Genomic DNA, 12,295 nt, shown 5'->3' on the forward strand with positions numbered 1-12,295 from the left:
CAAATATCTACGTTGGCGCTATCTATCGCTCAAGGTTTATAAGTTAGGGAAACCCACAAAGTTTTATTCCAGTATAAGTATAAATTTATAAGTTAACTACAAAAATCCACATCTTTCACTGCAAAAAGTTGCCTTATACAACGCGAAAAACCAAGTGACGAAGGCATGCTTTCTCTCACATCACGCAAAACAAAAATTGATTCTCTGAAAAATGTACTCGATGGCGTTTACGTCACTTTTGCATACAAGGTCAGCACAGCTATCACGAACATTTCAGAATAACCGCTAACAGTCAAATGATAGCAGACACCCAAAAAAAAAACAAACCATCTACTCGAAATGGTCAAAGGGTGCTTCAATGGGTTTTTACCGAAACAGTAAGATTTTCTCTCTGCATCTTTAATGATATTAATTTTATGCGGGTACGTAGAGACGAAAAAAAAACGAAACTCCAACACACAAGTGCCTGATTGTCGCGCAGGGTAGTGCAAAATTTTCCACAAGATTGACTCTGACGATTTTTTTCTGTAAGGATATTTGCCATGGCTTTTCTCGCCCACTTCGCCGTTATTGCCCCATTTAGTGCTACTGTGCGAGTTGTATTTTGTTTCAACTATCCTCCTTTCGATAACTTTCAGTCGATTATAGATTTTGAATGTTATGAATATTACTTCCACCATCATGTCAATGGTTATGGGAAAGAAATGGAATGTTATTTGCAGAACAAGTGCTAACGCTGATTCGAAATAGTTTGGTAGTCATTTAGAAGGCAATGTGATGTGTCCTATATACGATAATCTGGTAGAACAAAATTTTGGAATCGGATTTCAAAGCAGTATAACGAAGTTCAATGATAATAATTTTCAATGTTACGTATTCCCTTTACAAATTAATACAAACAGTTGTAGACGAAATTGTTAACAAGGACGTTGAAAGAAAATCCTTCTATCAACGCAACATGCTATCAATTATTTGGCAGATTTTAATATTCTGGAATCTATAATTGATTTTCAAAAACTTTTCATTGGACTGTTGTTTTCCAAAATAGTGCTAAGAAGAATGGCTTGAATTGAAGGTCCCGTGAATTCAAGGATTCTTAAAATCAGGGACCATTCATAAATTACGATTGTGACATGTTTGTGTCATATGGGGCAGAGGGAGTAAGCTAGCACGTTACGTAACATGTTTTTACCGAAGAAAAAAAATGAGGAATTTGTTGCGTAATAGGGGGGGGGCGGTTTAGAGAAATTTGTAACAATTTGTTACATGGGGGGAGTGGGGAGTCAATTTAGGGAAATTTTTGCGTTACGTAATTTATGATTGTCCCTCAATTAAAGAAGACAACTCTACAGTTAGGGTTACCACCCCTCCGGGTTTGACCCGGAGACTCTGGTTTTCGGGAGCAATCTCCGGGTTTTACATCAATTTCTCCGGGTTTGATGGGAAGAAGAATATTTTCATTTGTTTTTAATTAATTGATTCTTTACAAAATATTTGAAAAGTATAAGTTAACTGTTACTCTGGTGATTTATTTTGTCCGACTAACCCTTCGTTTCGAGGTGGCGAAGAAATGTTTCCGATTTCTTTCACAAAGCAATGAATATGAAAAAACAAATCAAATTTACTACAAATTAAGGAAAGTAATATTTCGCTATATGCTACAATTGAAGTGTAGCATCCCACTAAGTCGCTCAAAATGATGTAAAAAGTCATTTTGCTGCAATTTTACCAAATCACTTCACTGTTAGTGGTGCTTATCACCAGCTGCACCAAGGTATGGCAGATTCTAATCCAACTGACAATGTCAACATCTAACGAGTTCTTCCAGCGTTGTTGCTACTTCTGCAGCGACCCTTAAATGTTGGCTAGGGAGGTGATGAAAAACCGACACCAAATAGTGCTTGCCATGTGATGCCGCAGCCTCCTTTGCTCTCCTTTTCCTGTTACTTATGGAGGAGAGCAATACTCGTTCGACTTATCCTCCACAGCGAGAGTAGCTGGTGCTTTTGTATTCATGGCACTCAGTTGGGGAAGTGTAATACTACACCACATTAAACCGACAAAACCGTTCTCAAATGTGGAAAATTTACAGCTTTACTGTAACGTAGTGATAAAAAGCGATTAAAATGTTCTAAAATGCCGAGCAATCGCTCTAATTTCAATTTCCATTCAAAATCCACAACCCCCCAGGTCAGTGAAAATCTCCGGGTTAAAGCCTCTCCAGAGGTGGCAACCCTATCTACAGTGATATTGTACTTTTCTAGTAACCTTGTGTAGGTTGTAATTCTCATTAAATACAATACAAAACAATGTTTACAAAATCTTCATACATTGGAGTTTTTGGAGTCATCGGTACTAAAAAATTATCTATATTGTCACTTTTCGTCAGGTTTTCGATTTTTCAATACTAAAAGAATAAACCTTTCCAGCGGACAGTGGCATGACGTGTTAAAAAGATTAAAAATCCAAATGCTTGTATACTTTTGCAAATAGTCATTTGATATTTTTCTAAGTTCGAGTAAAATTGTTGAAAATTTTACAATAATCGGATGTAAAATCATTGCTTAAGTAAAAAGTTAGGCATATTTCGAAAATTTTGCTTGATTCAATGAAGAAACGAATCGAGATCTTGTAAAATTGGATTTATAATACTAGTTGTGATGCGAAAAATAATAATTTCAAGTATTATCTACCGCAGAAATTAATATTTTCAAGTATATTCCACCACAAGATGGCGGCAGTGCAGCATTTTTCCGCCGACGAGTTTTTTTTTGAAAAGGGTCCAAGGCCTGAAATCTATCTCCAATAATTTTTGGCCAAGATCCAAAAACTTTCTCCGCTTTCTTAAAACGATAGCAAGCGACGTACGTACATTTTTTCGATATTTTGATTTTTGCGAAATGGCACACAAAATGTGTTAAAAATTGGCACAAAATCGCGTATTAAAAAAAACTACGCGATGAGAAAATAAAATTCTTCGTACGTCGATGGAGAAAGTACTTTTGAATATAGGGTATAGAAGAGCCCGGGGATAGTTGGCGGTTATGATAAGTTGGCGAAATACTCTTTTAACCTTTTCTAGTAAACATATAGCGCTGCCTCTCATTGTGTACCTCAAGCAATGTGATTTTCAATCCATTCCCGGAAAGGTTATATTTTTCAATAGTACCTGAAAGAGCTTTAAGTCTCCATATATACATATATTACACATATCGAAAAAGAAAATATTTTTTTTTAAATTTTTTATAAAATATGCGGTTGGGGTAAGTTGGGGGTGACGAGCGCAGGGAAAGTCTGCGTTACTATTTAGTGTGTAAAAATAGTCATCAAATATTTTCATTTCTTAAATTCGCTCCAAAGTACAGGAATCTTTTTCTTGTGTAACTTGTCAATACAGGACATTTTCTTGGCCGGAAGAATTTTGAAAATCGCCGGAAGAATTTCGAAAATTTGCCATTGATAATGGAGTACGCGTCGAAGTTGAAATACCGGGGTATTGAGACTGAAATATAATGACAAGGGTCGAATAATATACAGTTTTGTTGATAAGACAATCAGCACATTTCAAAAGAACCCCTAAAGTAATTGAATTTTCATTTGGTTGCTAAGTTTATGGCATTCTGACTAAAAATTAAGACAACGCAACAAAAATTTGAACAAAATTAAAAAAAAATCAACGGGGCATGAGCAGCCTCCTGTCATGTAGTCGTTTCTGCTGTCCAGTCCAGTGCAGAGCATGCACTTCGGTTGCTTTATGCAGTATCTAGCAATGTGTCCCTTCTCCCCACATGTTCTGAACATCCTGTCCGGGCCTTTGCAGTTTCTTGCCTGATGGCCGAAACCCAGGCACCTGAAACACCCCTCCGTTTGCTTAGTGGCTCTAGGGATCAACCGTAACGAGCACACCAGCCATCGAACCACAGATCGAACTTTGATCTTACCGGTCGACATAAGCTGGTTGACTGCGACTGTCAATAAGCATTTCGCTACTGTCTGTGTGCCACTATACGTCTTCCTCAACCTCATTGACATCTGCTCTTTCTCCGGTTTACATTGCTCTATTAGCGCTCTCCTTACTTCGTCTTCCGTTGTGATCTCGTTCAGTTCCTGCACACAACCACTGCTTCCTGAACTAAATATCTCACGTTCGCTTCTCCTCACTCCGCTTCCGCCACGAGTTCCTATAAGTCGAGCTCTTGATCAATGGATCCCACTTCTTCAGCTTGAACAACATCTCACCTTTCTGAGTACGTCTGGTTCTTATTACGTTTTACCCAACCCCGTGAAAACTGTTAGTTGCCTGCAGCTGCCACCAAATGCCAGTAGCGCTAGCTACGTTTAAAATATTCAAGGTCTGTTCACATGAGCTTTAAAACACTGTTTAAAAGTGCGATTCAAAATACGTAATTATTAACAATTGAATGTGACGACAGGAGGTAGGGGGTTATTCATGCTACGTAGCTTTTTTAAGGGAGAACAGGATGTCACGACAATCTTACCTACTTCATCTAACTGCTAAGAACCATCCGTTAATGCATTACTTGCAAGTAAGGAGAGAAGCCAATTTTCAATTCATAATTCCAAAATGAAAATGTGTGCAATTTTTTTGGGGCCTGTACCGGGTGGTTCATGTTTCGTATTTATATTTTTTTAACATTTCAAGTTTTTCTAATTACAATGGAAAATTCTTGCACATATACGAAGATAAAAAGAAAGTTTTTTTTTCTTTCCTAATTCTCCAACAATACATATCACGTTATACGCTAAATTTCGGTATTCGCTAATCCATAAATTTTCGCTTTTTTGCTCCACTTTTCCTTGATCTCTTCTTCAATACGCAAAAATTCTGATAAACTCTTTTTGAAGCTTGACAAGAACATCGCCAGGATCAATAACCAAACCACAAAGAAATACCAGAGTTTTGCACTTTGAAAATATATTAAATTCCTTGCTGTATTGCTATGTATAAGACAAAATCAGAACATGCTGTATCGGTACATAAACACACAACAAATCTTATGCTGTATAGAGCAATAAACCTATTTTGGTTCTATTAGGGAGAGTCCCACAATGTTTCTTTAATTACTCGGCAGTCGATCGAATAGCTATGAAATAGTATCAATGTCTGTGCTTTTCCATTAAGAACCAGTATTTTAGTATTTTCACCCTACTTGGGTCAATGCAGTGAACAAAGTCGGCAGACACTACTTTAACTGCACTAACTGAATAGGTTGAAAATATACCAACTTCCCCCAAAACTGCTTCTTTCGGGCATTTTCCTCCATAAGAAAACATTGAAATGTTCACAGTAAGCATATCCCATTGGCCCCACGCACCCAATCGATGTTATTTATTAACCTTGTAGACTCCAGTTTGAAGGCAACATATAACGACATGATTGGCTCGATATTTATGCTGCGATTCGATTCGACGCGACCCACTAACCAAATGCGTAATTATTATCGTCCATTGAAATGACATATCAATTAAAACTTTTGCTCAATCGAAAAAGCGTCCGGTGTTTGGGTGCTTGTTCGAATCGACCGAGTTCCGACAGATTGAGTTGTTACAAATGGCTTTTGATTTTGGGTGGTAGGTACATTCATTAAACAGATGGAATGTATCGTTTGCAGTAAATATCAATAAGGTTCGATAACGAAAATGGGGGAAATGTCGCGAAAACAATTGTGATTTGAATCAGTGCGAATTTGTAAGGCATCAGGTCGATTGTACGTACAACGTATTCCTACTGTTTACGTGAATGACAAATAATGTCGAATCGAAAAATGAACAAGATCTTCGGTAATAATTAATTCATTATAGGGACCTAAATACTTACGAGTCAGTTGTCAAATTTGCACCTCTTTGTTCGAGAGAGCCAATTGATCTACGCAGAGTTCAATGAATCTTTCAGACATTGAAAATTATTCTACAAAAAAAGCTTGAACAGTTGAACTGTCAAACGTGATTGACTTCCATTCTGTTTTGTTTTCCTAGAAGAGCTTTGAGTGTAGTTTAAAATAAGATACACCTATTTGATTTGTGCTTAATATAATGCCTATAATCGCAAGTCAGTCCCATTTAGATATGGAATTCCATGGGGCATGGGACTGATTTGCGATCATAGGCAGTATATTGAAAATTCTACATATTTTACCATATTCATAAGACAATTTTCAAAACGTGAAAGAGTGGAAGGGCAAATCTTGCGTTACAAGCATGTGGTTTTATGCTGCATTACTCGCTAGGATGAAAAGTGGTTTAAAACAAATGTTTGTGCATGAAGCAACCTAACTGCAAAACCTAACTATAATTAGTCCATGTATTAGCGTTTCGACTTCGTCTCTTCAGAACCACGACACTTGACCAGTGTCAGGGCCGGCGTTACACTTTTAGCACGAGTGGGTAGTAAGCATAGGGTGAGGGTAATAGAATAGAGATTTGTCTCATTTTCGCAATACACACGCTTGCATTACATTTACATTAAATCACTTGCAGTGTAATTGTGCAAATGAAGTTGTCGTGCATCGAAATTTTCAAATGAGTACCCGAGTACTACCCATACTACCCACGCTATCCACGGGCCTGTCCAGTGCACCGGGCTGACGCTAGTCCAAAATTGGAAACACTACTTGTGAACACACTAATGTGGTTTTTGTTTGGGGCGAAACTGAGTCAGTTCCTAACCCCAACTGCTGTCAAAATCGAACCTTGTTCTCAGCTAAGCAATCGAATGCATAGCAAAAGGCTAATGGGGTATGAGTTGTTTAAGTTTTTGTTATATAACCATTGATATTTTTAGCTATTCATCAAAAATCATACTGTTCCAAAAAATAAAACAATTCAGGTATGCTTAAATCACATACACCGAAACCTCCATTTACTAACAATTTTTTCACGTAATATTCGTTTTACGTAAATTTACGTAAACACGAACTGAATTCGAAATAACGAACTCTTTTTTTACTAACCAAGATCATAAAAAAAAGTTTGAGTAAGAAGTTGTATACAATTTTACATATTCTTAACTAACTACTAAAAGTTTAATATTCTCGGAATATGATTAACGAGCTAATGACGGAAAAACGATGTCTGAAGTCATTCTGAAAAACAAAATGGCGAGTTCCAGTTTGGATAAATTCCTCAACAATATGAGAATTTTTAGAATGGGGTTGACGAGTGCGTGGCGGAAATCGATGTATTGAGCCATTTTGTAATCCAAAAGGGTGACTTCCGATTTAGATAAATTTTCTAAAACATCAACAATATTGGTATTTTTGGAATGCCCTGAGCTTATTTGTAATCCAAGATAGCGACTTCCGGTTTCGATAAATTTTCTAAGACTTATTTTCGGCACGTTGTTGACTAGTACATGACGAAAATCGATATCTTCTATTTGTTACCAACGGTTGTTTAAGCACAGTATTTGCAATGATATTGCACTAATACTTTGCAAAGACAAATATATGTAATAAGAAATATAGATATATCACGTTTGTCCAATTTTGCTGCTCCGTTCACACTCGCTATCCAACACTCACAATCTGTGGCAGCTAGGGTTGGGAGTACCGGTTTTACCGTTACCGAAAACCGGTAAGACCAGGAGAATAGTGCTTATGTAAGCAGTGGGATACAGCTTAATTTAACAACCCGAAAAAATCCCACAAACTTATCAAACAATGGAGGAACAAGAAAATCTGCAAGACAAAATCAATCAACTCCATATTCTCATATACTCTATTTTGTATTCAATTTATTCACTTTACTGCGAATCTATAACGCATAGATCTCTGACAATAGATTCTACGGTTTTCACCAGCACGGGGTACGTTGAAATGAAATTAAAAGAAGATTGTTACAAAGCACTGGTTTTCAAGACAAGGCGGAATTTATACTCAAGCGGTTTCATAAATTGAGTATGAGTGTCCGAATGGCACTTTTGGATATCAGTGAGAAATCTGACCTTGATCAACCTGTCCTATAGCGTTTTCGTTTTCGACTGGTTGAAACCCGTTCCAATTTCTGGTTAACATCACCTTCATGTCCGAGTATTTGGATAACCAGAAAACAGTAACTTAAGGTCTGATTTTCCATGTATTTGTTTTTCAAATCTCGGAAAACCGACTGCATCTAGCTAACCAGTGTGCTTCTTAGACTAATAAGCGACGACACTTTGCATACCAGAAACCAGATGCTGCCATTTTTTATTTTGATTATAGATGTTTTTACCTTAGGGTCGTACGGCTCTCTTTTCGAGTTAGAAAAATATCTGGAAAATTTTTTAACCCTATTTGCGGGATTGAGAATCGAACCTAGGTGAGCTGCGTACAAGGCAATCGATTCACCAATTACGCTATTCCCGCCCCGCTATGGACTTTAGAAAAGATTCACAATACCATAAGAGTAATCAAATCAACATTCATAAAGCTTTTTCGATATTGGTACACTTTGAGAGCAAATCATGTTCTCTGTTAATTGATCAAATGCCCAATGTGCTTTATATGTTGAGCGATTATTTTGTTAACACAGTTTGTAATTTTTTTAAATACCGGTTTCACCGGTTTTTTCATTTCCACTACTGAAAATACCAGTTTTTTTTTAATCCTCGGCTTTTCCCAACTCTAGTGGCAGCGCGTGAAAAGAACGAAGCAAAGACACGGGAAAAAATTGCTTTCTCTCGCCCATGCACAGTCTCCAAAGAAAGCAATAATGTGCTCCCCGCAGATCATCGACAATTTTGCGATAAATCTCTCGTCCACACAACCATCACAAGCTGAGCTGGATCTGCTGAACAAGGGATTAAACTATGCAGCCCCTCCTTCGTATACCCCACTTGCCGAAACAGTGAAAAATATTGAAAGCGCCATACAGTACAACAGTTTCACGTCGAAGTCAGCCATACGTCATGATCTCGAGCATTGCCTTCCGGATAAAGCCAACAGTAAACCCGAACAGCAACGGTCAAGCACCGATGTTTCGAGCATAATTCGCGAACTGAAAGCCCGGGACGTGGTGTACTCTTGTGCAGATACAGAAAATGCGGTTGTGATCATGGATCGTCGCGTTCTCGACATGATTAGTACTGGTCCGTACGAAGATTGCAAATATAAAAACGGTAAGCCGAAAGACCCGCTCAACGTAATGATAGAGGAGGCAAACACTGTCCCTCAGAAGGTCGCTCGTTTGATGGGAGAAGAAAAATTCGAACGGAGATTCCACGTCCCGAACCCGAAAGCCCCTTCACTATACTGCCTGCCGAAAATTCATAAAAACCCAGTGTCTGTGCGACCAATCTCATCCAACACATGCGCACCCACCGAGAAGATGGCTGCTTGGTGGATGAAATGAAAAAGTACCCTGTTAGCCACGGAAAAAGTGTAAAAAACAGCATAGATTTGGTGAGGCAACTGAAAGATTTTGAGGCCAAGCGGGGGGAAGTTCTTGTATCGTTTTATATGACTGCTATATTCCCAAATGTACCAGTAACTGACGCCTTGGAAAGTTTTCGACGACATCTGGAACGAAACCGCGTATTACCCTATCAGGTCGAATCTTACCATTCAGTGGCAGAGTGTTGCATGAAACAGAACTTTTTCACGTTTAAAGAGAAGTTCTACAAGCAAACGTTTGGTCTTAGCATGGGCAGCAAGCTTTCGCGTCTACTAGCAGACGTTTTCTTGAGCGATTTCGAGGTAGCTTTAGGCAAAGAAAAGCTCTTCCCTCGAGTTTGGAGACGCTGCGTGGACGACATTTTCGCAGCCGTGAAAGAACGCTACTTAACGCAGACCCTTGACCTATTGAACTCCCGTCACAGCACAATAAAGTTTTCGGTAGAGAAGGAAATAGAAGGAAAATTGCCATTCTTATTCGGGATTTACCGTAAACCGACATCCACAGACAGATACATAACTTCCGACTCTAACCATTTCGGCGCTAAAAAACAAGCAGCCTTCCATTCCATGGCCCATCGTTTGTTCAATGTACCGATAGAAAATGAAGACTTCAAGGCCGAGCTGGATAAAATATACAAAGCTGCCGAATTGAACGGGTATGAAAAAGGATTTGTGGACAAAATTCTAAGGAAACACAAAAGGAAAAAGCACAGACAAAACGGGACAACGTTAGATCCGGATAAAAAACAGGAACGTAGAGTCTGCTTGCCATTTTACTCAAAAATTACTAACTCCGTTCAAACCGTCCTAAAACAGCATGGTTACCAAATCGCATACAAAAGTGGTAACACCTTGAAAGACCTCTTTTGTAACCTAAAAGACAAGGTTCCAACCGATCAAATATCGGGGATCTACCAAATCCCCTGCAAAGATTGCCCCGCTGTATATATGTGTAGGACAAATTCGCCGAAAGTTCGAAGTCCGCATTCGACAACATAAACATGCTGTCGACCACGAAAGAGGCAATAACTCCAGTGTGGCAGCACACACTATAGCCCACAATCACACAATAGACTGGGACAGCGCGAAACTCGTGAAAACTTTACGGAAAGCTGCACACCTGAACGCATGGGAATCAATGTACATTGCCAATGCTGAATACGCGCATATGGACGAGGACGACGCGCCAATATCATCACCCCTTTTCCACTAGACAAACCTGAAAATTCAGCGATTTTTTGTTTTTGTTTTTTTAATTCTCTTCTCGACGAGAACTGCACGCAATATGATTGTATTTGTCAACTAGTAATCAGTCGGACATTGTCCTGTAGATGGGCAACATCGAGCTCGAAACCGGTCGACAAAAAGGTAATTTTTTAATCCCTTTTAAAGTTAGTAAGGACAATAAGTGTTGTGTCCTGCGTGATTCGTGTTTTTGTGAGTGTGAATCGAGGCCTTTCGTTGGCACAGCCCCAAAAACAAATATTGTTGTTAATTATTATTATTTACAATTATTTTTCGACCCATTTCTCTACGATAGATACATAAAATATGTAGTTTTTTCACCTTTCAATAATGAGATGATATTCTTCGAATTAGATCAATTTGAACAGATGTTTTTTTCGACAACTGCGATTTTCAATATAAAAAGCTTTCTACTTACTTTTTAATAAAGAGAAATACAAAAAAACAATTTGGAATATAATTTTTCCTTTCTCAATAGAAAGATATTACAATTGCTCTGAAAACCGACTTTTTAACGGAGGCCCGGAGGGCCGAGTGACACATATCATTCGATTCAGTTCGTCGAATTCGGCAAATGTCTGTGCGTGTGTATGTATGTATGTGTATGTGTATGTGCATCTGTGTGTGTATGTGACCAAAAATGTCATTTATTTTTCTCAGAGATGGCTGAACCGATTTTGACAAACTTAGTCTCAAATTAAAGATACAACCTTCCCATAGGCTGCTATTGAATTTCTAATGGATCCGACTTCCGGTTCCGGAATTACAGGGTGGTGAGCACGATCACGCAGAAAATGTCGATTTGAATAAGCTCTGCAATGAATGTATAAAGGTGAAAATTTTTCCAAAATATGACCACAACTGCTTCGATTTGTAGTATTAGGTCACTAATATCCATTCAAAGTCTCTTTGGCCACATTGGCCACCATCATCGGTTCCGGAAGCCCCGGTAGAAGTATCTAAATTCAGAATAACAGTCACATCGGTTTCTCGGAGATGGCTAGACCGATTCAATCAAACTTAGTCTCAAATGAAAAGTATTGCGCCCCCGTAAATGGCTGTTAAATTTCATCCCGAACCGACTTTCGGTTCTGGAGTTAAGGGTTGTGGCGTGCGATCACATAGCAAATTGTGATTCAAACCGATACTCCGATGAAAGCAAAAAAGGTAAAAATTTCGCCAAACTGTCTCTCAAACAACTTAAATTTGCTGTTCTAGGTCACCGACGGCCAACCAAACTTTCGTTGACTACATTGACCACCATAGACGGTTCCGGAAGTGCCCGGGAAAAGTGGCCATGTTTCAAAATTGACGAACTCACATCAGTTTCCCGGAAATGGTTGGGCCGATTTTAACAAACTTAGTCCCAAATGATAGCTATAATATCCACACAGATATTTATGAAATTTCGTACGGATCATTTATATGGGTTCGGAAATATAGACTAAACCGTCCGGTCACATATGAACTTCCCATATAATCCGGAACTCAATTTTTTTCAAAGGGGGAACCCCATGGAATTTCAGAAATCGAATTCGTATTTTTGATGCCAAAGATCTTTAAAATGCATGAAACGTCGAGATTTTATGTTATCTCGAAATTTTTTTTATACAAATCGACTTTTTGGGACTTAACCGATTTCGCTCCTTTTTTCAATT

Source organism: Topomyia yanbarensis, chromosome 3 (assembly GCF_030247195.1).
Source record: "Topomyia yanbarensis strain Yona2022 chromosome 3, ASM3024719v1, whole genome shotgun sequence".
Lineage (NCBI taxonomy): Eukaryota > Metazoa > Arthropoda > Insecta > Diptera > Culicidae > Topomyia > Topomyia yanbarensis.